Source organism: Bos grunniens, chromosome 5 (genome assembly GCF_055505025.1).
Source record: "Bos grunniens cultivar Pamir isolate PY7600 chromosome 5, Bosgru_T2T1.0, whole genome shotgun sequence".
Taxonomy (NCBI): Eukaryota; Metazoa; Chordata; class Mammalia; order Artiodactyla; family Bovidae; genus Bos; species Bos grunniens.
The window spans coordinates 1,224,625-1,246,888 of record NC_141169.1 but is presented as its reverse complement, the minus strand read 5'-3'; the positions used below and the strand labels follow the sequence as shown (position 1 = coordinate 1,246,888).

The 22,264-nt window shown below is 47.0% G+C and overlaps 1 long non-coding RNA gene across 1 annotated transcript; it reads right to left on the bottom strand.

The window, feature by feature from the left end:
- Positions 1 to 15,510: 15,510 nt before the first annotated feature.
- Positions 15,511 to 20,803, bottom strand: LOC147371238 (uncharacterized). Its single transcript, XR_015163377.1, has 2 exons — positions 20,589 to 20,803; positions 15,511 to 17,247 (listed from the first exon to the last, which is right to left on the bottom strand). It is a non-coding gene; the product is annotated as an uncharacterized LOC147371238 (long non-coding RNA).
- Between the last annotated feature and the right edge of the window lie 1,461 nt (positions 20,804 to 22,264).

Below are 22,264 nucleotides of genomic sequence, written 5' to 3'. Positions count from 1 at the left end.
GAGTTGGTGAAAGTAAAACAGACAGATTCTGATTTTGGGGTAGATGCTCAGGCAGGTCCATGGGGTGCCCCTCGAGTTCTGACTTGCTTTGCCCATCAGAGCTCTCCCACATGACCTTGTCATGGGTGGGGATTCCCGTGCTGGCTCCTGGCACCTGGCGGCTCTTAGTGACCCTGCTCTGGGAGGGTCTGTGAGCACCCGACACAGCCAACTGGATGGCCCCTCAGCTGCTCACTGAGCTTCAGGCAACAATCCTGACAGCCACGCCAGCACAGGCCCAGCCCGACTCTCCATGCCCAGCCAGTGCCCACCGGCAGTGCGGGGCAACACCTTTCCTGTGAGAAGGACGGGATGGCTGGCTGGCTGGCAGTGGGGATGATGCCCCCAGCAGCGCCACATCCCCGGGATGCGTCCTCTCACCCACGGACTCCCGGGGATGGTGAGCTGGGAGTGGACCCCGGGTCTGCACGTGCCCCGCTGTGACTTCTTCAGCAAGTGTATGGATAAAGACTTAAAACTGTGTTCATTACAGAGCTATTTTGGCCATCTCTTAAACGAGAATGGGAGTTTTCTAGGTCTCTATCCTGCTAGGCTTTGAGTTGCTGACTCAAATCTGAGCAGCAGTGACTCAGAGCTGAAGCGTCCTGGGAACACACAGAACACAGGACAAAACTGGAGAGAAATTAAGGTAGGGATGACACAGAAGCAGGAGCTGCCTGACACTCAGGGAGTGCTCCCATCTCAGACGGGCAGCACGACCCCCGCATCTGAGCTCCTGTGCGGACTGAGCAGCATGGGCAGGGGCACAGTGGGACAGCACGGGAACAGGCCTTCCCTGCACCCGCCCCCCAGGGACCAGAGCAGCACCTTGGAGAGCGCAGCCACCCTCTGCGCCAGCTCAGCCTCCACCTTGGGCAGAGTCTCTGCCCTCCACAGCATCTGCTGCAGCTTCTCCACCAGCTCCAGACACTCCTGCAACTGGAGGTTCTTATCCTCTGTCTACAAAGGGAGAGCAGAGAATCAAAACAGGCCAAGTGGTGTAGCCACTGTCGCTTTAAGTAAGCTGAGACAAAATCTAAATGCACGTGTCTACTGGATTTGTTCTGTTTTGGAAGCTGCATCAGGATAAATTTTCTCTCAGTGTTCCTGGGCTTGGTCTCAGTGAGCAGAACACCTCCTGCCACAGTATTTGCTTTTCCTAAACGTTCCCCAAATACGTCTTTAAAAAACAACAAAAAAAGTTCTTATATATTAAAGAAGATCAGTTTTCTATAGAATCTTATTCGTTCTTATTGACAAGTTAAGGGAAGAAGGGTTCACTACAGACCCTTCTTAAAACATCACCAGAATCATCATTTGAAGGGAACCCTACCGACTGCAGATGGCCATGGGTGTGTAAAGCCAAAATATGGCTTTCATCTTCTCTGAAATACAGACCTGATAAGAGCATGCCTGGTGAAATGCCAGTCAACTAACATTTGCAAATGCACGATTATTCTTTTAACAGATCTCCTTACTCTTAAAAACTTTCAATGTAGAACATTTAGACAGATTCTTTTTTAAAAAAAGAAAAAAAAAATTAAAGTATCTATAAGCTCAGGTTCCTGAGAGGTTAGCATTTGTTTCTAAGCAGCTTTCTTACTTTTTCTGTGTGCATATTACTCTATGTGCATACACAAACAATGATATGCTTTAAAACCCTCAGAAAACAATAGCATATGGTACGTAGTATTTTTTGATCTGCCTTTTACAGCCATTATTTTGTATATCGTAATGCTCTTAATTAGCATTCCACATCATACATTTCAATGGCTTTCTAGTATTTTATTTTTGTGGTGGGGACAATGATACACTTTGGCACACACCAGACTGACTCATTTTGTTTTGGAGAAGCCAGATTTGGTTTTCCTGGTTAAGTCCTGATTATCTGAGACCACATGGGAACAGGAGCGAGTAAGGCTCACCAAATCACAGGAAGTACAAACCCTAATCAGACCGGAGCTCTAACCCTGCCTTTTGTCACAGTGACCCCAGTTCCCAACAGGCAGCCAGCTGCCGTGAAGTTCCCTGCTGCTCTCTGCTCTTTCAGTAAAAAACGCTAACAAGCCAATAGATTCACGTTCAAGTAAAACAAGAGAGTCAGGTGTGGAATCCCATAAAATGGTTAAACCAAGTCCCAAATAATTTGAACCTGTAAGTTGCAGTCACCCCCAATTTTTCAAAAATGTATTTCCTTCCAGTATAGCTGATTTACCATGATGTACACCCACACTTTTGAACGCAATATTTTAGGGTCATAGGAACTTTACACTGGGATTTGATTTCCAACGTGGGGGTCACACGAAAAGGTCTTTATCTTCCTTCCTCAGTAATTCACTACTATAAAAGTCAGACAGAGTTCAGTAAAGGCCATTACCTGTCGATGCATAGAATCCTTATTTGCAATTTCATTTTCAAGTTTATCATTGATGTCGTCCTAAGTTTCAAATCAAACAAAGTTAACGTCCTCAAAATTAAAGTCCTAGACATGGCAGTTTTCTCAGACGTGAGCAAAAACGCGCCTACCTCAAAGGTCACATTTGCTACGATTGGCATCCATCTGTCTTAATGTTCTGTCCAGCCACTCGGTTTACCAAGCTTCTTTTCTACATAATAAACCCAAACAGCAAACAAAAAGTATACTAAACTACCCTGTTATTGCAAGAATTCCATGAGGAAAGGCATCTGGCATGAAGGCAGGACCTCTGTCTGCAACACCATACAGGCGGGCTTGACCCAGAACAGGGAGGGACCTTCAACAGATCCAATGGGGAGCTCTGAGGCTCATTTCCTCGGGTAAAAGTTGGAAAAATCTTATGCAATTTCCTCAGAATTAAACTAAGAATATTAACGAGTGGAAACAGAAGTCAAAGTGTAACACAACTGGAAGCAGCCTTCTCAAGCCTAGTTCTTAAAGCAGAGTTACACCACATGTATGAAACGATCAAACCAGGACCAGAACTTGCTGCTGGTGCAACTCCTGTCCGCTGGCTCAAAATCCATTTCAGGTCCCTCCCTGGTCACTAAGTAACCAATGTGGGCAAAGTCCTAACATTAAAAGTAAAAGGTCTTAAAAACGCTTTTTCCAGAATTCTGTATGTATTAAACTCTGCCACCTAATCTCCTGTTGCCAAAGAGTAGTGTGAACAGGTTATACAAACATGTGCAAATATTTCTGTTTTGAGTTCTCACACAGACTCACTCACACCAAGCTACTAAACAAGTACACCTGCTGTATTACGTTGGAGGGGTTCTCTTTGAGACGGCCTCACGGGGGAGGGGGAGCAGGGTGGGCACTGTCTGTCTGTGCACAGAGGAGAGGCGAGGCTCACAGGGGGAGGCCTGAGCCCCCAGCACTCTTCTGTTTTCACAGTGACCGCTAGGGAGTTTCTCATAAATCATGACACTCACAGACACGACCACAAGAACCATCATGATTCCACATGGTCACACAGCTTGGGCCTGAGGATCTGAGGGTGAGCAAATGCCACTCAACTTGTCTGACCACCAGTATCATTGTCACACATCCCTTCAAGGAACGGAACCTCAGAAAACTAAAGAAGATGGCTAGGCAAGCTGCCTCAGGAGAGCCCATGCAGCATGTTCCCATTTCTCCCTGTGGAGAACAGGCTCCACAGACGTCACCAGACTCACCTGAGTGAATCAGAAGGAAATTTCAGCATCATCAGGAACACATTCAACAGGCAGGTGGAGGGCGGGGATGAACCGGGAGACTGGGGTTGACATATATACAGTACTGATACTACACATAAAGTCAACGAGTAAGGACCTAGTGTACAGTACAGGGAAATTTACTTAGTGCTCTGTGGTGAAGTAAATGGGCAGGAAATCTAAAAGACAGGGAGATAGATAGATAGATAAATAGATAGATAGATAGATATGACTGATCCACTTTGCTGTACAGCAGAAGTTGACACAGCAGTGTAAAGCAACTATATGCCAATAAATGAATGAATGAATTTTAAAGAAAGGAACACACTGGGCCCCCTAGAACTTGTGGAAATGAGGAGTCCACACCCAGGGTGCAGCACAGCACCAGGGCTGCCCTCATGTTGGTCCACTGCCAACAGACCGCCTGGACCAGGCCTCTTCTACCCCAGAGACCTCGATGCAGAGGCAGGGAGGCAGCCAGTTGCGGTCTCGCCAGAGCTCTGCTCTTGCTCACACAGCCATCCCAAGGCTGAGATCACCGGGAGAACAAGGGACCCACATTCCACCTCAGGACAACAGACACGGCTGCCGTCACTCACTTTGCAGACATCCCACTGCAGTTTCGTGTTCACTTCCTTGGACTTGAGGAGGTCCTTCCTGGCCATGTCCACGTCCTCCTCCAGCTCTGTCACGTGGGCAGAGAGGGCCGCCAGGCGCTCCTTCATCTGGCTCTGCTCCTGCAACTGCTTGTCTATGACTTCCTAAAGCTCAATCACATTAGCCAGGTCTTCCTCGTGGCTTAGAGAGTCGTCGGAGGGTCTCTAAGGGGGAAACGAAGCCTTAGACAGCCTAGTTTTGGGAGGGAGGGAATACAGCACTTCCAGGCAATCAGTGAGGTCAAACTGGGAGCTCACAGGACCCTCATGGCCACTCAGACCTACATGGTGCATTGGTGAGAGGTCCCAACAGCCCTGCACAGACTGGATGGTAAGACAAGAACTAGACAGAGAGCGAGACCAAGGACTTGCCTTTCCACTGGAGCTTGGCATGTTTTCTTGCTTGTGATTTACATCAAGCACCCTGTCCGTTAGTATCTTTTCCTGGTTATTCTCCTCTTTAAGAATCATCTGCTAAAACCAAAAAATTGAATCAGAGTAAAGAAATAACTAAAGACAGCAAAACTCCACCTGGAAAAACTCAACTCAAAACTGAAAACACAACATAAAAAGAAAATACATGGTGATGCTATCCATCTCGAATATAACCAGGTGATTAGAGTCCGAATTTGTCTTCTACTGGACAAAGGGGTACTTAAGAGATTCTGCAGCTCTGAGCCACAAGTCTAGTTTACTAGTCATTAAAATAACCCAGGTGGGCGGGGCCTCAATCAGAAAGACAAATAACATCTGATGCCCACCACTACAGTCTTCATTCTTTTTTTAAGTGAAAGGATACAAATGACAAACCCTTAACTGAAATTACACGATGACTGATCAAACTTACCTTTTTATGTGTGGCACCTAATTCTTCTTCTAACAAACTACACCTTTCAAGTGCTACTCGTAATCGCGTTCTCAACTCAAATAAAAGGGGCTGAGTCATTGTGTGTTGATGTGTGTATATACGTTAGTACACTTCTTACTGTATACTTACCCTAATAAATGGATACTGTCACAGAATACCTTTAACGTCTCTCATTGATCTTAACTTCAAGAAAATCTGCTTGTTAACAGCTTTAAATTCTAAGTTTGAGAGAACAAAATATTATCCTAAATTAATTCTATTACCCAGTTTTTAACTGCAAATTGATATACAGAATACAATAAATCTTGAGACATTTATGCTAACTAATACTTTTTAACTGGGGGCCTCCCAGGTGGCTCAGTGGTAAAGAATCCGCCTGCCAATGCAAGAGGGCAGGTTCGACCCCTGGGTTGGGAAGATCCCCTGGAGTAGAAGATGGCCGCCCACTCCAGTATTCTTGCCTGGGAAGCCCCATGAAGAGAGGAGCGTGGTGGGCTACAGTCCACAGGGTCGCAAAGATTTGGACATGACTGAGCATGTATGCAGGCAATGATTTTTAACCATATAAAACTGACTTCTTACAGAAAAAATGTATATACAGGAATTCAAGAAGCTCAAAATCAACTAGTTACATAAATACATGCATTATCCACCTAACAAGGCAGCAAGTGTACAAATCCAGGACGGCCGGGTGGCTGGTACCTTCTCGTTCAGGGCCTTGTGGCACTCAAACAGCAATTTCAGCACCCTGAGCACCTCCATCTTGCTGGTCATGCCGGCTGGGGACTGAGCCTGCTGCTTGCCCACCGTCATCTGGTGGGAGGGCATGTACCGGGAAACCAGGCACTCCAGGTACTCCAGCAGAAGCTGCAGGGCAGGGCCAAAGGAGCACCTTCAACCTCATGCTCGAATTTAGGGCCAGTAACTCCTCTCAGCCTCACGCTATAGCTGGAAACACGCTAAGGCACATCGGAATCCCACCAGTTTAGTCTAAAGTTAGAGTGGACTTCCCCAGTGGCCCAGTAGTTAAGACTCCACACTTCTGCAGGGGTCATGGGTTTTAATCCCTGATTGGGGAACTAAGATCCCATACAAAGTGTAGCATGGACAAAAATGTAAGTTAAGAGAACTCCCCCCTCAAATGTACTAAAATTACATTAGCTCTCATCATAAATTTGAAGTGAGTTATGAGGACTTCCCTGGTGGCTCAGAGGATAAAGCGTCTGCCTGTAATGCAGGAGACTCGGGTTTGATCCCTGGGCTGGGAAGATCCCCTGGAGAAGGAAATGGCAACCCACTCCAATTCTTGCCTGGAGAATCCCATGGACAGAGGAGCCTGGCGGGTTACAGTCCACGGGGTTGCAAAGAGTAGGACACGACTGAGCAACTTCACACTCATAAGAACCACGAGCTGATCCACCCTGGTTTGCTCAGTGGGAAGATGTGAAAAATGACTTGAAAATCAGACGAAATTTAAAGACAGCAACACGGAGGCCAGTGGTGACCCCCATGGGGCAAATGTCAACATGTGAGAATCCCCTTACTGACCCTGTTGTTGTTTCTTTCTGCTTTCAGCTCAGCAATTTCTTCTAAGAAGCTGCTCCCTGCATATTTTTAGTTCTTCAGTAGGAGTTAGAAACTCCTAGAAAGCAGTTAAATGAGAAGCTAAATGCAAACATAAATTAAAAAGAGAGCGAGACTGTGAAGACTGACCTTGTCAAGTCTCTCCAGGCTCTACACAAAGTATCTCCTTGCCCCTCCAGAGAAGAGGGGGTCCACTGACCCCAAGACCACACAGACCACCACAACTCAGACCAGCCTTCAGCCTCCACCTCGACCAGGCAGGCATGCAGCAGGGGAGAACCCAGAATCCAAGCCTGCCTTCTCAAGACCCAAGGACATCTGAGAAACTTTCCAAAACATAAACCTAACAACAAAGTGGATAGAGAGATTCTTAAATGACACACAGACAAGTGAGCTAGAACCACTGGGGAGAGTGAAGAAAAAAAGGAAAGGTCTACAAGGCCACTAGGCTTTGGAGTGTTCCTCTGGGAAAAAGGTGGATGACACCCCAAGGCCATCTGTTAGCCTGACTCCACTGAAGTCACCCAGTCATTCAATCAACTGGTTAAAATGTTAAATTTATGTTGTATGTATTTTACCACAATTTGTGTGCACACAGGGCCATCCACGTGGTGAACTTGCTCAAACTGAACCACACAGAGTCTTTCATTCTTCTATTCTTCTTTGCAGAAATAAAAAGATCCTGGGCTACATATCCCCTACTACATACTGAGTGTTCAGCACCCAGAACAGTGCCCAGCACTTGTAAGAGGCATGTGGTAGACATGTAAAGTTATGAGGGTGTATGTGATACATGTAAGCACTAGGTACCTGTCATTAAAATACTGGACACACTGGTCTGTGCTTTGTAAGATAGGAGACATTAATGGGCTTAACCTTTCTACTTCAAGGACTGACTCTCTAGCTCGATCCTTATACCCCAGAGATTCCTCCAGCCAGTATATCCTTTCTTTGGAAGAAGGGAGACATTAAGGGGCTTAGCCTTTCTGCTTCAAGGACTGACTCTATAGCTCAGTCCACGTGCCCCAGTGACTCCTCCAGCCAGTGTTTCCCTTCTTATGGGGCCCCTGCCCATCCTTCACACAGAACCTGCACAACCTCTTACAAGGTAAACCTGCTGGGGTCGATCCTGCCCACTAAGGCCAAATCACCCTGGCCGGCAGGGCCCACAACCATGCTAACAAAATGAAACACAACCCCAACTCTTTGCCAGGTGAGGGCCAATCCGATGGGCCCAGCCCCCCGGCTGCTCTCACCTCAGGCCACTCTGCTTCCAGGACTTGAGCCAAGGCCACGTCTTTCCTCATTTTGGCCTTTGCCTTGGGGTTGCAGCACTGGAATAATGCCCACAGGCGGGTCCTTCTGCGACCCATCCTTGCGGATGGGGGCAGCCCCGCACTCGGGGGCAACCATTGTTTCACGGCAGGATACCTTGGCTTCCGAGCTATCAACACCAATCTCACACTACGACCATCACTCTCACACCCCACTCTCACATCCACCGATCTCAGACACCACTCTCACACACACTGCTCTCACACTATGACCACTGCTCTCACACTATGACCACCAGCACCGCTGTCTCAAGGAGAAATGGCACAAAGGCTCTGCCTCCAGCACATCTCCCAGGAGCCCAGAACCAGAACCCACTCAGTCACAAGGGGCTCCGTGGTAACAGGGGGGCTAGGCTCAGGCCCACCATTAAGGGTGCAGAGAGGGGGAAGGGGTTGCCAAAAAGATGACAGGTGAGTGTGGGGTGTGGGAGAAGGAAGGCTGTGCCCACAGCTCAGGCCCCCTGTCAAACATGACTCTGCAAGGTACTGGGTCACAGTTGAACCAACCAGTATAAACTGCTTCAGAAACCACCACCCCAGGAATGAGCACATCTTCTAAGTGGGCTTCTGCCCCCTCTACCCCCAAACAAGCCTCCAGTGAGGCTACTGAAAGGGCACCCCTGAACTCAAGTGCATCCCCAGAACCCACCCAGCTGAGGAGGACTCACCACGCTAGCTGCTCCTTACTCTCACCCTGAGCTCGGTCCTCCCTGACTGACTCCCTTACTCAAGCTCAGCAAGGGCTTGACCAACCTCGCTCCAGGCACTTAAAATGAACCCACAGTGGGTACAGGGGTTCATTCAACCCGCTGCGAACTCGCCCTCTTAACTTCGACCCTGGGCTGCCAGACGACTCTGCCCTGTGGGGGCTGCACGGTGGAGGCTCAGGGTGTCCCTGCCTCGAGCTGTGACTCCAGACCCCGCCAGGTGCTGCCCCACCCTCCGCCCCCGAGTCTCCCACCCCTCTCCTGGCCCCACTCCCACCCTTGTGGCTCTCCACTCGCCAGGGCACAGGCCGCACTGCTCCTGGCTCAGCCTGGACCTCTGCTGTCACTTGAGGACCTCGGTCTCCAGGGTGTTTGGGGTCCTATATCCACCCAGCTCAGCAATTACAGAGTGTGGGAGAGACAGAGTAGAGTTTGGGGTCCCGCCCCCAGTTCACCCTGAACATGTTCTCTTTTTTTGGCTTTATCTACTGGAGTTCTCTGAGATGTCTTTTTAAATCCTCAACTGTTGTTTTCAAAAAGACCTTAAAATCACTGTGCTCAACTTTAAGAATAAAATCTTCATTTTCAACCTTAAAGTGAAACTGGAGGGAAGACTAAAAGCAGTCATTTTTTCAAACTGAAAAAGAAAACCCACATGTGACCATGTCACAGAATACAGGTCAACAGTACTTTGGCCACCTCATGCGAAGAGTTGACTCATTGGAAAAGACTCTGATGCTGGGAGGGATTGGGGGCAAGAGGAGAAGGGGACGACAGAGGATGAGATGGCTGGATGGCATCACTGATTCGATGGACATGAGTCTGAGTGAACTCCAGGAGTTGGTGATGGACAGGGAGGCCTAGCGTGCTGCAATTCACGGGGTCGCAAAGAGTTGGACATGACTGAGCGACTGATCTGATTTGAACCCCTCCCTCCTCAGCTTTCTCCTCCACCACCAGCAGCCCGTCATTGCAAGGCCTACCCTGGGCCGGCAAGGGTAGGGGAAGAGGGCAGACAGGCTCCTCTGTATCCAGGCCGTGTGGGCTGCTTGCTCCACCTTCTTCCCAAGTTCACATGGCACTGAAACAGCCCAGGCAAACTGGGGATTCTGATCAGAAACACAACCGTGGGCACCAAGCAAGGACCCCTGGTTCTTCTTTTCCCTGGTATCAAGGAAAGTTGATCAATACAATTACTGTGACTGTTACATGTGGCTTCAGATGACGGAAAACACCCAGGCTGTCCCCACTTCCAGTGACAGACGCAAGCAGCTTGTAGATCAGTCTACCAAGAGCTAGAAAAGCTAAATACGGTTTAAAAGAGGTCCTTAGGCAGCCACAATCCAAGATTTCAAACAAAAGGGAAGCCCAGTGAGGGAGCTGGAGACTGAGAGGGCCGCTCCTTTCCTTGGGGCATCTGAACAAAGCCAACTCTGCGAAGAAAAGGCAGGGAAAAAGTCAAGCAGAGGAGGCTGGCTAACACAGCTCTGGATGGTTTCTTGGGCTGGGAAGACAAAAATTCGAGCGCAGGCCTGATGAGTCACTCTGGATGTCAGAAAATGTACCCAATACTCTGCCCAAACCAGCTGAGCGCTGAGTATCAGTCACCTCGTGGTGCTCAGGAGACAGACAGTGGGCATCAGGACCTGCTGAGAAGGGGGGCCCTGGGAGGCACCCCAGGCTTCCAGACTGAGACACTGGTAAGCTCCTCCCTGGGGTCGGGGGGGAAGGTGGGTGAAGGCTGCTAAGACTGAGCTTACAAGGACCCCCCAGCCTCAAGTCTCTCAGGACCTGAGTGAACAGACATTCTGTCCCCACTGCATCTCTGCATCAGAGGAAACTCTGGAGAAGACAGCATCACTCAGAACCTCTAGGCTTTTCCAAATTTAATGTCCAACATGCAACCAAAAAAGCAAAAAAGGGTGTAACAACAAACAGGACCAAGAGAAAAAGAACTGAACCAGATCCAGAGGTATCAGATGTATATCAGCATATCAGAGGTATGCTAGAGGTATCAGATGCAAATGTCACCTGTTCAAAAATACCCTTGACAAAAGGAAAAATTTCTGAGAATCAAAACCGACTCTAGAACTTTACAATAACAGTGACTGAATTTAAGAACTCAGTTTCTGGGCTTAACATCAGATTGTACGTAGCTGAAGAGAGGATCAGTGAACTGAAGGATGGATTGGTTAAAATATATATAAGAGGGAAAAAAGTATAGAATATATTGAAGGAGCCTATTGTTAAACTACGTTGTTAAAACTATAAGTGGGGACCCTCATGGTGGAGAAAAGACAGAAAGTGGAATTAGAAATGTCTCCAGGGGTTGAAACTAAGAGCCTCTTAATGAAAGTGAAAGATGAGAGTGAAAAAGCTGGCATAAAACTCAACATTCAAAAAATGAAGATCATGGCATGCGGCCCCATCACTTCATGGCAAATAAATGGGGAAACAATGGGAACATTGACAGACTTTATTTTCTTGGGCTCCAAAATTACTGCACATGGTGAAATTAAAAGATGCTTGCTCTTTGGAAGGAAAGCTATGACCAACCTAGACAGCATATTAAAAAGCAGAGACATTACTTTGCCAACAAAGGTTCATTTAGTCAAAGCTATGGTAGTATTTGACTACTAAATTCCAGTAGTCATGTACTGATTGTGAGAGTTGGCCCATGAAGAAGGCTGAACACCAAAGAATCAATGCTTCTGAACTGTGGAGTTGGAGAAGACTCTTGAGAGCCCCATGGACTGCTAGGAGATCCAATCAGTAAATCCTAAAGCAAATCAGACCTGAATATTCACTGGAAAGACTGATGCTGAAGCTCCAATACTTTGGCCACCTGATGCAAAGAAGTGCCTCATTGGAAAAGAACCTGATGATGGGGAAGACTGAAGGCAGGAGGAGAAGGGGATGACAGAGGATGAGCTGGTTGGATGGCATCACTGACTCAATGGACATGAGCTTGAGCAAGCTCCGTAAGTTGGTGATGGACAGGGAAGCCTGGCGTGCTGCAGTCCATGGGGTTGCAACGTGTCAGATATGGAGTGACTGAACTGACTGACAGGGACAGTGGCAAGAGTTGGTTCAAGAATCTGACCACTGACTCAAAAATGAAAACCACACATTGGTTTCAGCAGCTCTGCGGGTGCCTAAGGCAAGAAGAAAATGTTCAAGCGCTCAGAGGAAAAAAGGTGTGGCTTTTAATGGCACAACAACACTGAGAGCTGACTTTTCAAGAACAAAGAAGTCAGAAGATAATGGACTTGCATCTGTAAAATGCTGAAAAACAAATAACCACCAACCTGGAATTCTATACCCAACAAAAACACTCTTTGAAAGTGAAAGCAAAATAGAGACTTTTAGGGCAAATGGAAATGAGACAACTCATCACCCATAGACATGAACTAAAAAAAAATATTAAGGCAGTGCTTTGGGAAAAAGAAGAGTAGTCTCTGATGGAAATATAAAAAACAAGTAAAGACCAACATGAGGTAACTGTGAGGGTAAATAGGTAAATATTAACTCTACAAAACAATGATGTTAACGCCAAAAATATATATAACAGTTTAAAGTGTAACAGTGACAAGGAGGAAACAGTCGTGTCAGGGAGGCAGTAAAAATACTAAGTTAGACTTGAATGTAAAACACACACTGTATCTGCGAATGTACACCCAACAACCTGTCAGAGGAGCACAGAACTAGAAAAAACACTTTATACTTCTAAAAGAAGACAAGAGAAAAGAACACAGAATAGGTGGGACAAACAGAAAACACACAGCAACATGGTGTCTACACACTGAAATATCAACATTATAAACAGAGCCAATACTCTCATTAAAAGATAAAGTGTCAAACTGATTACAATGAAAACTATACACTATTCACAGAGGTACATGTTAAGATCGAAGGTCTTTTACACAGGTGAAAGTAAAAGATACCCAGGCAAACAAGGACAGAAAAGTGATGTGGCAATATCACTGTCAAATAGTGTCTACAGAAGGAAGCATTACTAGCGATAAAAAGGAGCATCTCATACTGATACAAGTTCAGTATAGCAAGAAGATGAGGATTCTAAATTTGAATATATCTAATAACCTCAAAACATCAATACATAAAAATCGACAGAAATAGAAAAGGAGTAACAGCCAAGTTCATAACCCCAGTGGGAGATGTTAAAGACATATTTCCATGGAACTGGGCTCCCTCGTACGAAGTCACCTGCAGCCATGAAGTACCTGAAATGCAGCTGGCTCTACAATGAGATGTGCTGCAAGCATGAAACACACACTGGATTTTAAAGACTTAGCATGAAAAAAAGAACGTGAACTATTTCATTAGGTTTTATCATGTTGATTACACACTGAAATGATATTTTGCGTGTGTTAAAATAAAATATATTACAGGTAATTTCACCTACTTCTGCTTTTACTCAACGTGGCTACCGGAATCTGAATTACATGAGTGACAAACCTGATCTGAATGATACACACAGAACATTGCATTCCCACTGATACATATTATTTTCAAGAGCTCAAGGAACATATAACAAAAAGAACATATATTGGGCCATTAGGAAAGCTCGAATTATTTCAAAGGACTGTAATAATGCAGAGTATACTTAGGGATTGCAATGGGCTGACGGTTTATGTGCCCTCAAACTTCACCCCGCACGTGGTGATTCTCCTAGAAGGCAGGGACTCTGGGAGGGGTCAGGTCAAGAGGGGAATGGGCTCCCGTGCTGCGAGGACAGGGAGAAGCAGCAGGCAGTCTAGGAACCAGGAAATAGGCCTCACCAGACCTGGCACCTGCTGGTGATCTTGGGACTCCCCAGCCTCCAGGACTATAGGAAACAACTTTCTGTGGTTTATCAGCTAGCCTATGGTGTTTGTAACAGTAGCCCAAAAAGACAAAGACGGGGCTCTTTGTGGAATTAAGCTAGAAATCAAAAAAGGGTCATTAGAAAAACCTCCCCAAACATTGGGAAGTTAAATGACATACTGCTTGAATAATTTCATAAATAATAATTTTTAAAAACACAATGAAAATTAGAAAATACTTTTCCATAAAAGATAATGAAAATCTGGCTTCTTCAAACTTGTGGGATGCAGCAAACTGTGTTTAGAGGGTAACTTAAAGCCTTAAACACATATACTGGAAAAGAAGGAAGGCTAAAAATCAATTAAGCCTCTATCCCTAGAAACCAGAAAAAAGGCAAAGCAAATGAAACACAAGGTAGATGGGAAAAAAAGGAGCAGAAAATAAGGAAACAGAAAGTAAATATGAAATTTTTAAAAAACAAAGCCAAAAGTTGGCTCTTTGAAAGGACTGATAAAACTGATAAACCCCTAGAGAGACTTATTAAGAGAAAGAAACAAAGCACAAATTCCCAGCATCAGGGATTTTTAAAAGGGGAGACAACACATCTTGCAGATAAGAAAGATATTATGAACCACAGTTCACTTACTAATTGGAGAGTCTTCTCGCCTCAATAAATTCCTAGCAGGGGGGAAATACTTTACTTAAATAGACCCAAGAAGACATACAAAATCAGAAAATTTTATTTGCATGAAAAAAAATTACATCTGAAATTAAAAGCCTCCCTACAATGAAGCCAACTGGTTTTGCCAATCAATTCTTCCAAAACTCTAGGGAAGAAACCAGTAATCTCACAGGAATTCTCGGGGTAAACAGGGAACACTCTCCAACCTTGTTTTATAAGATTAGCATAACCTTGATACTAAAACCAACAAGGAAGAAGTACAAGAAAGTAAAATTACAGACTCTGAGTATAGATGAAATAATCCTAAATAAAACACTAACAAATAAAGTCCAACAGAAGGAGAATACATTGAGATCAGGTTGGGGTTGTTTTAGAATCACAAAATTTTTTAAAAGTTAAATCACCACATAAAAGAAAAATCACCTGTTTCAAAATCTGCAGAAAATAAACTTAAGAAAATTTAATGTAATAATTTTAGTTCATGACTAAGAAAAAACTTAGTAAACTAACAGAAGAATTTACATATTTTGATAAAAATATCTACAAAAAAGCTAATATCATGTGTGATGGTGAAATACTGAAAGCTTTTCCTCTGATAATGGGAAAGAGCAAGGATACTTATTCTCACTACTTCTGTTCACCAATGTACTCTGTACTGGAGATCCTAGTCCGTACAATAAGGCAAGAAAAAGAAAAGAGTTATTACAGTTGCAAAGGGGGGAAAAAGCACTTATTTGCAGACATAATTGTGTATACATACATAAATACAATTAGAATTATTTGAAATAAATGGATTTAGCAAGTGAATATAGAAAAGTCAATTCTGCATCTATTAGGAATTTATAATGGCACTGAAAATATCAAGACATCTAATTAAACATGTGCAAAACATACAGCAAACTATAAACTTCTAAGATAAATTAAAGAAGATCTACAAAAATGGAGGGCTATCTATATTGTGCTCATGGATTATAAGAACAACATAAAAGACACACACACACACACGAACACACACAGAGTTAACTGTGTGAGGCGATGTGAATGTTGGGCAATCAGTCCACGACGTCTATGGGCATCAAGTCATCACAATGTAGACTTAAAATACACACAAACTGTATCTGTCAATGACTCCTTAGTGAAGCTGGGGGGTCTAAAATCAGCACCTGGGACCTGGTAGCTGGCAGGTGTGGGAACCTGGGTTCACATGCAGGCTGTACACACTCTTAATCACAGGTGAGACCTGAAGCAACCCAGCAACTCTCCATTTTTCTTTTTCTGTTTTGCTCTGTTCCCCTTGCCATTTGTGTTTAACAGATTCCCAGTATCGAGTGAGCAGTGTCAATGCAGCAATAATGTTTCCCCATCTAAGGTAGGAGCATGTAACACCAGCAGACTTCCCAGTCACCCCGAGATAACTGGGATGCCCCATCACAACAGAAAGCAAAGAAACACAACATTCCCTGAGACAGAGCTGCCTGACGGCAATGGGAACTAGGTCCACCAGACGTCCCAAGGGGACCCCAGGGGCTTGGAGCCCACGCTGGGCCCCTCAGCTTGAGGCCACAGTTGCCTTTCCACCATTCTGGGGGTCCTGGCAGAAGAAAGCCAGGCCATGGAAGGGGGATGGTGTGGCTGGCCCGTGGGACTCAGGGCAAGGTTGACTTGGGTCTGTGCTGGGCTCCACGTCCAGTCACCACCCTTGGAGTGTACAAAGTTCTTGGGACCATTGTAGGTTTTTGGCAAAAAGCAATGGAGCTGAAGTCACTTAGGATTTTTTTTTTTTTTTTTTAAATCCTCACTGGGGATTCACTCAGTGCCAGCCTCAGCCCCTAGTGAGATGCAGACTCCTGGTCATCCATGGCTCTGCCCACAGCCTGCCAGGGCAAGGGGAGGCTCCTGGACACCGGGTGACATGTGGGGTTCTTCCCCCACTTTGAGTGAAGGGTTGCACCCCCCAGGATGAACCCGGCTCAACTCTCCACCTCTGATGCTGAGGCGCCTGTGCCTCCCACGAATGGAGGATCCAGCCTCTCCCGGGGCCTCTGTGTCACTGCACAGGCCTTGTCCATGTGGCCCCAGCAGGCAGGGTTGAGTCCTGTGCGGAGCCTCCCAGATCGCTGGCCTCGCTGCCTGCATCGGGGCCTTGCAGGAGGACTGCATGTCTACTGAATGAGTGGATGAGGGCCCCTTACTATGACGGTGATGATGACGAGGAGGAGGAAGTGAAGGGGGCTGAGATCCAAGTGTCAGTCTCTGATTCAGGCATCTGGGCGTATTAACTCATTTAACCTCATGACAAGATTGTGTGTCGGGGTAGGGGGGTGGGGGACGGGTCCTGCCACTGTTCTCACCTTGGAGCCGGCAAGTTCACTCTCAGTGTCCAGGGGCAGCTGCAGCCACTGGCCACAGACTGGACAGCTTTAACACAAATTCATTGCCCCCCAGTTCTGGAGTCAGAAACCTGTCAAGGTGTGGGCAGGGCTGAGCTCCCTCCAGAGGGTCCCTCTGGCCTGGTCCAGCCCTTGCAGGACCCCAGGCCTCCCTGGGCTTGTGGCCACATCACCCCGACCTCTGCGTCCATCTGCACAATCCTTCCCCCTGGGTGGCTCTGTGCCTCAGATCACCCCCTCCCCTCTTCCAAGGACACCCGTCATTGGATTTAGGGTCCACATGCATCCCGGGTGATCTGGTGCAGAGGTCAGTAACTTACTTCCATTTGCTGAGACCTTTCATTGGAATAAGGCCACCTTTGGAGGCTGCAGAAGGATGGACAGCTTTCGGAGCCACCACTCAGCCCACCACACTTGTCATGAGGCCACAGGGCAGAGCCTCACTGGGCTTGGTGCAGGGAGCTTCAAAGAAGCAGGGCTCAGTCCTGGGGCTGCCTCAAGAAAACAGTTAGGATCAGGACACTCGGGCACAGAGACCAGATGGGCAGGGCTCAGAGGTGTGCTGGTGGGAGTGGGGCTCACCTGCAGGGAGCCTGGAGCCTGACATGACAGCCCAGGGCTGGGGGACACAGCACATGGTTTGGGAATGGACACATCCCAGCGTGGATGAGGGGAGGCAGGCCTGGGGGCTCAGGCCAAGGGAGCCCAGATCTTCCTGCTGCCCTCAAGGGGCAGGTCAGATGGGCACAGGAGGGAGCCGCAGTTTAAGCGACCTGGGTCGGAGTCCTGGTCTGCTGCTGTGTTGTCTTTGGTGAGTGACTCAGCCTCTCTGAGCCCACCAGAGAAGTGCTTGGTGGTGCCAGGGAAACAATGCATGCATATTGGAACTGGAAGAAGAATCCTCGTCACTTATTGGTACAGCTCGATCTTTTCTGGAGGCCATAACCAATGTACTTATGTTTGATGTTCATTTCAAAGTCAAGAAGTTTTTAAAAAGATATGTGTGGCAAAGGATTTAATTGGACTTGGAAAGGCTCTACTTTCTCCTTTGTGAGCATGGCCATTTCATTATCATATGAGCAATAATGATATATGACTGAATATTCACATCACCAGTGAGAATTTCCCGAGTGCCAGACTCTAAGTTAAGTACTTTAGGATAACCCAGTGATGTAATGACTTGTTTCCCAGGTGGTTCAGCAGAAAAGAACCTGACAGCCAATGTAGGAGATGCAGAAAACCTGGGTTCAATTCCTGGGTCGGGAAGATCCCCTGGAGGAGGAAATGGCAACCCATTTCAGTATTCTTGCCTGAAAAATTCCACAGATAGAGGATCTTAGGGGCTACAGTTCACAGGGCTGCAAAGAGTTTGACACGAATGAGCCACTGAAAATGCACACAATCGTGTAAATACTGTTGTTATCTCTGTTTGACAAATGGTGAAGCCTCAGTGTTGTTGTTTAGTCATCAGATTTTGTCTGATTCTTTGTGACCCCATGGACTATACACTCCATGGAATTCTCTAGGCCAGAATACTGGAGTGGGTAGTGCTTCCCTTCTCCAGGGGATTTCCCTGGTGGCAAAGATGGTAAAGTGTCTGCCTGCAATGTGGGAGACCTGGGTTCGATCCCTGGGTCGGAAAGATCCCCTGGAGAAGGAAATGGCAACCCACTCCAGTGCTCTTGCCTGGAAAATTCCATGGACAGAGGATCCTGGTAGGATACAGTCCATGAGATCAAAAAGAGTCAGACACAACTGAGTGAGTTCACTTGAACCACATATTGTAAGACTAAACTTGAGAATTCTTGTTTTTTATTTCATTTCAAATAGCCTTTGGGTATCTGAAAGGACAGTGTAGATACTTTCAAGGTGTCTTCTGCAAAACAAAGCCCTTTCAGCAAATCTGGTCATAATATCCAGGTAGGCATTGCTCTTGTAAGTGTCACATCTCAGCCAGAAGGCAAATTCTGAGGTCTTCCTCTGGCAGAAACAAATTCAGAACATAAGCCAAGAAAGAGAGCTGGGAAAACAAACCACACCAACAAGCGGAAAAGTGTTCCTCGTGAGACAAAGCTAGAGAAAAACCCAACATCCTTGTGGCCCAAAAACCCTCTTGGAAATGAATGTTCAGTAAGGAAGAGACGAAACATGTCAAGGTCCAAGGAGAGGCAGTGCCCATGGCCAGTGTAGCTTAGAGATGGCCTGACCGCTTGATGAAGACACACACCAATGTAAACCCTTTGCAGACAGCAGTGACGATCATCACCATAATAAGTGTTTAGTCTGGTGAAAACCTGCCCTGGGCTCCAATAAGGGAGCAGACCTGGTTCTCTTCCTCTGCCCCCACACCATTCACTCATGAAGGCAGCTCAGGTGCTATTGTGCCTTGCCTGCCTGTCTGGCTCATCCATGAGCTGTGACCACCTCCAGGGAAGAACTCCACCTTCTCTTCTCTGTGCACCATGAACCTGCACACAGTGGGCCTTCAGAACCTCAGGAGACTCACCCCACCCCCACTATAGCCAGACCCTCCCCAGGCATTAAAACAGCTGCAGAGTCACTTTGGCCCAAGCCCTACTTACGGATCCCTGGAGCCCACTGCAGCCTCTACAGAGTGATTAATCAGGTCCTTTATACACAGATTCCTGCCTGTCAGATCCGAGCTTTGGATTCATGGTCAGCTCTGTCCCTCCTGTGGCAGCCAGGTGGGCTGCACTGCAGACAAAGGAGCTCAGGAACTGAGTGTCAAGGGAAGCATTGAAAGGACAGCGATGGATGCAACCTGTTGCAAACTGAAGGAGGGTCCCTGTATGTCTCAGAAAAGGCCTCTGGTGTGCAGGTGTGGAGGAGGGCCCCCACGGTGCAAAGGAAAGAGAGGTACTCAGGGGCAAAGGCTCCAGGTGGTAGTTCATGAACAGTGGACAGCCATTGTGGTCACATGAGTGTGATGCTTATTCCCTCACAAAGCAAGAGAAAGGGGGCAGGGTGTGGGAGTACCCGGAGGGTGTGGTGGGGTGGATGGAGGGATGTGTCCTTCCTCTCTCCAGTGCAAATTGCTTTTTTGGGTCTCAGAGCTGCCAGAAGGCAGTCACCAAGTCAGGTCCCCACAGTAGGACAAGCCACACCATATGGCTTCCCTGAGTTCTAACAGCAGGATCTGGGGGTTTTATCTAGGTACACACTTTATTGCTGTAGCTGTGTTACCCTCTTCTTTGAGCCCCAGTTTTGTCCTCTAGAAAAAGGACATCAATTGCTACCTTAGCAGGTTGCTACCTTAATCCCATGAAGACTAATTAGGGTAATCCTACAATGAATAGCTGGCCTTAAGAGATACTGGGCTTCCCTGATAGCTCAGCTGGTAAAGAATCCTCCTGCCATGCAGGAGACCCCGGTTTGATTCCTGGGTCGGGAATGCTGATCCGCTACAGAAGGGACAGGCTACCCACTACAGTATTCTTGGGCTTCTCTTGTGGCTCAGCTGGTAAAGAAACTGTCAGCAATACGGGAAACCTGGGTTCAATCCCTGGACTGGGAAGATCCCCTGGAGAAGGGAAACGCTACCCACTCCAGTATTCTGGCCTGGAGAATTCCATGGACTGTATAGCCCATGGGGTCATCAAGAGTTGGACACGACTGAGGGTCTTTCACTTCATTTTCAAGAGATATGACCTGAATCCAGATTAAACTGGAGTCTCCCAGTATCATCTGGCATTTCTTCCCTGAAGCCAGCCAAAACCCACACAGGTGCATTTCCAGGGTTTCCACTTAGCCAGCTGGACAGAAAATCCAGCATGGTTCAAACAAACTGACAGACAAACAGGAGAGGACTCACGGGCAAATGGCTTCCCTCCGGTCTCGGGTGGAGCTCCAGGACCACAGCAGGAACCGGCGCTCTCAACCCCTGGGCTCAGCAGCGCCCTCCTTCTCAGGCCGGTGGCTCTGCCCTGATGGGCGCGGGAAGGCCACCAACTGCCCCAGGCTGACCTCACGCCCCTCCCACTGCTGTGGCCTGACCTCACACGGCCCCATCCCTTCCGGCAGAACCAGAGCTCCTCTTCCCTTGATTCCAGCGTGAGGCCCGGCCCTGGGTCCCGATTGGTCAGTGCCAATCACGGGGAGGATGGAATACACTGATTGGCCAGATCCAGGTCATGTGACCTACTCTCCAGGACAAGTGTGAGCTGCTCACCGTCTGTCAGGGTGAAGACAGTGCAGTGCCCCCAGAGCAGGGCTGAGAGTCTGGTCACTGTGTCCGTGTGCTCAGTGTCCTGGGACAAGCCTGCGCATCCTCTCTACACACCGCTTTGTCCCCTCTGCAGACCAAATATTCATGACACACCTTTTCCCTTCCCAAGCGCTTTTTCACGTACGGACAATCAAGGGAGCAAGACCTCCTTTTGGAAGGTAGGTTTGGAGATCCTTTCTTAAACTCTGGGCTTGTTTCTTGTATCATGTTAGAATAATTTATTCAGTCTAAAAACCCCCACTGAGCACCACCACATGCTGCTTTGCCTATTCAGGATTCTTAGCTGTTCTGAGTAGAGGGCATGGCCCAGGGGCCTCCCAAAGGGAATGAATTTTGTACAAGGAAGTACCTGAAAGGCTGAATCACTGAATTATTTTGCTGTACACCTTAAACAAATTATTGTAAATCAACAATAACTCAATTTAAAGAAAAGATATTCCCTCATCAAAAATGGTTCGAAATTTTGTAGTTTTTCCTTCAATTGTTGGTTTTTAGTATGTGTCTAATTGGTTTGGTGGTGTTTTTTGAGGTAGGGATCCAAATTACCGTCCCACATGGATACCAAATTTCCCCAATGGGACGATTCCTTTGTCCTTTCTCCTGGAAATGTCCTTTCTGCGTTTACAGATTAAGAAGCTTTTTCAAAAAATTCCAAGTATCAAGAACTTCAGATCTTTGGAAATTTGTACAGCACCCAAGAGGCATGTTTCCATTTCTGTGTCTTCTTTTCACACTTCACCATTGCCTGTTTCTAGTATACACAAGTACCCTCAGAGGGTTTTCTGTAGTGAACCATGTATGTTTCTGTGAGGACAGAGGATGTGAGCACGGAGGAGGGGCTGAGTCCATAGTGACCATGTGACCATGCTCAGCAACCCCAATATTAAGTCTGGCTGAGACTTCCTAAGGCAAGGTCTGTGTTTCTTCCTCTTGGTGTCTGGATATGCAAAATGATGTTGGTGGATTGGGACTTGGGTCCCTGGGTCCAGCAGTGTACAGATATACCCATAGCCTGCTTTTCCATTATATTTTCCTCCTGTGGGCTCTGCTGAGCTGGTGTGGAGATATTTCTGCTAAAGGCTTGAGAGGTAGTCAATCCTTCTGCTTCTCATCCCCTGCCTCGTCTGTACTTCTGTCATTTTTTTTTAATGTAGCTAATTTTCAGTGTTATTAGTCCTTGTGTCATTCTGACTCTCAGGCACCTGTAGTTTAATAGACGTCCAAGTCCCAAGAGCTCTTTGCCTGGTGGAGACATGGAGAAC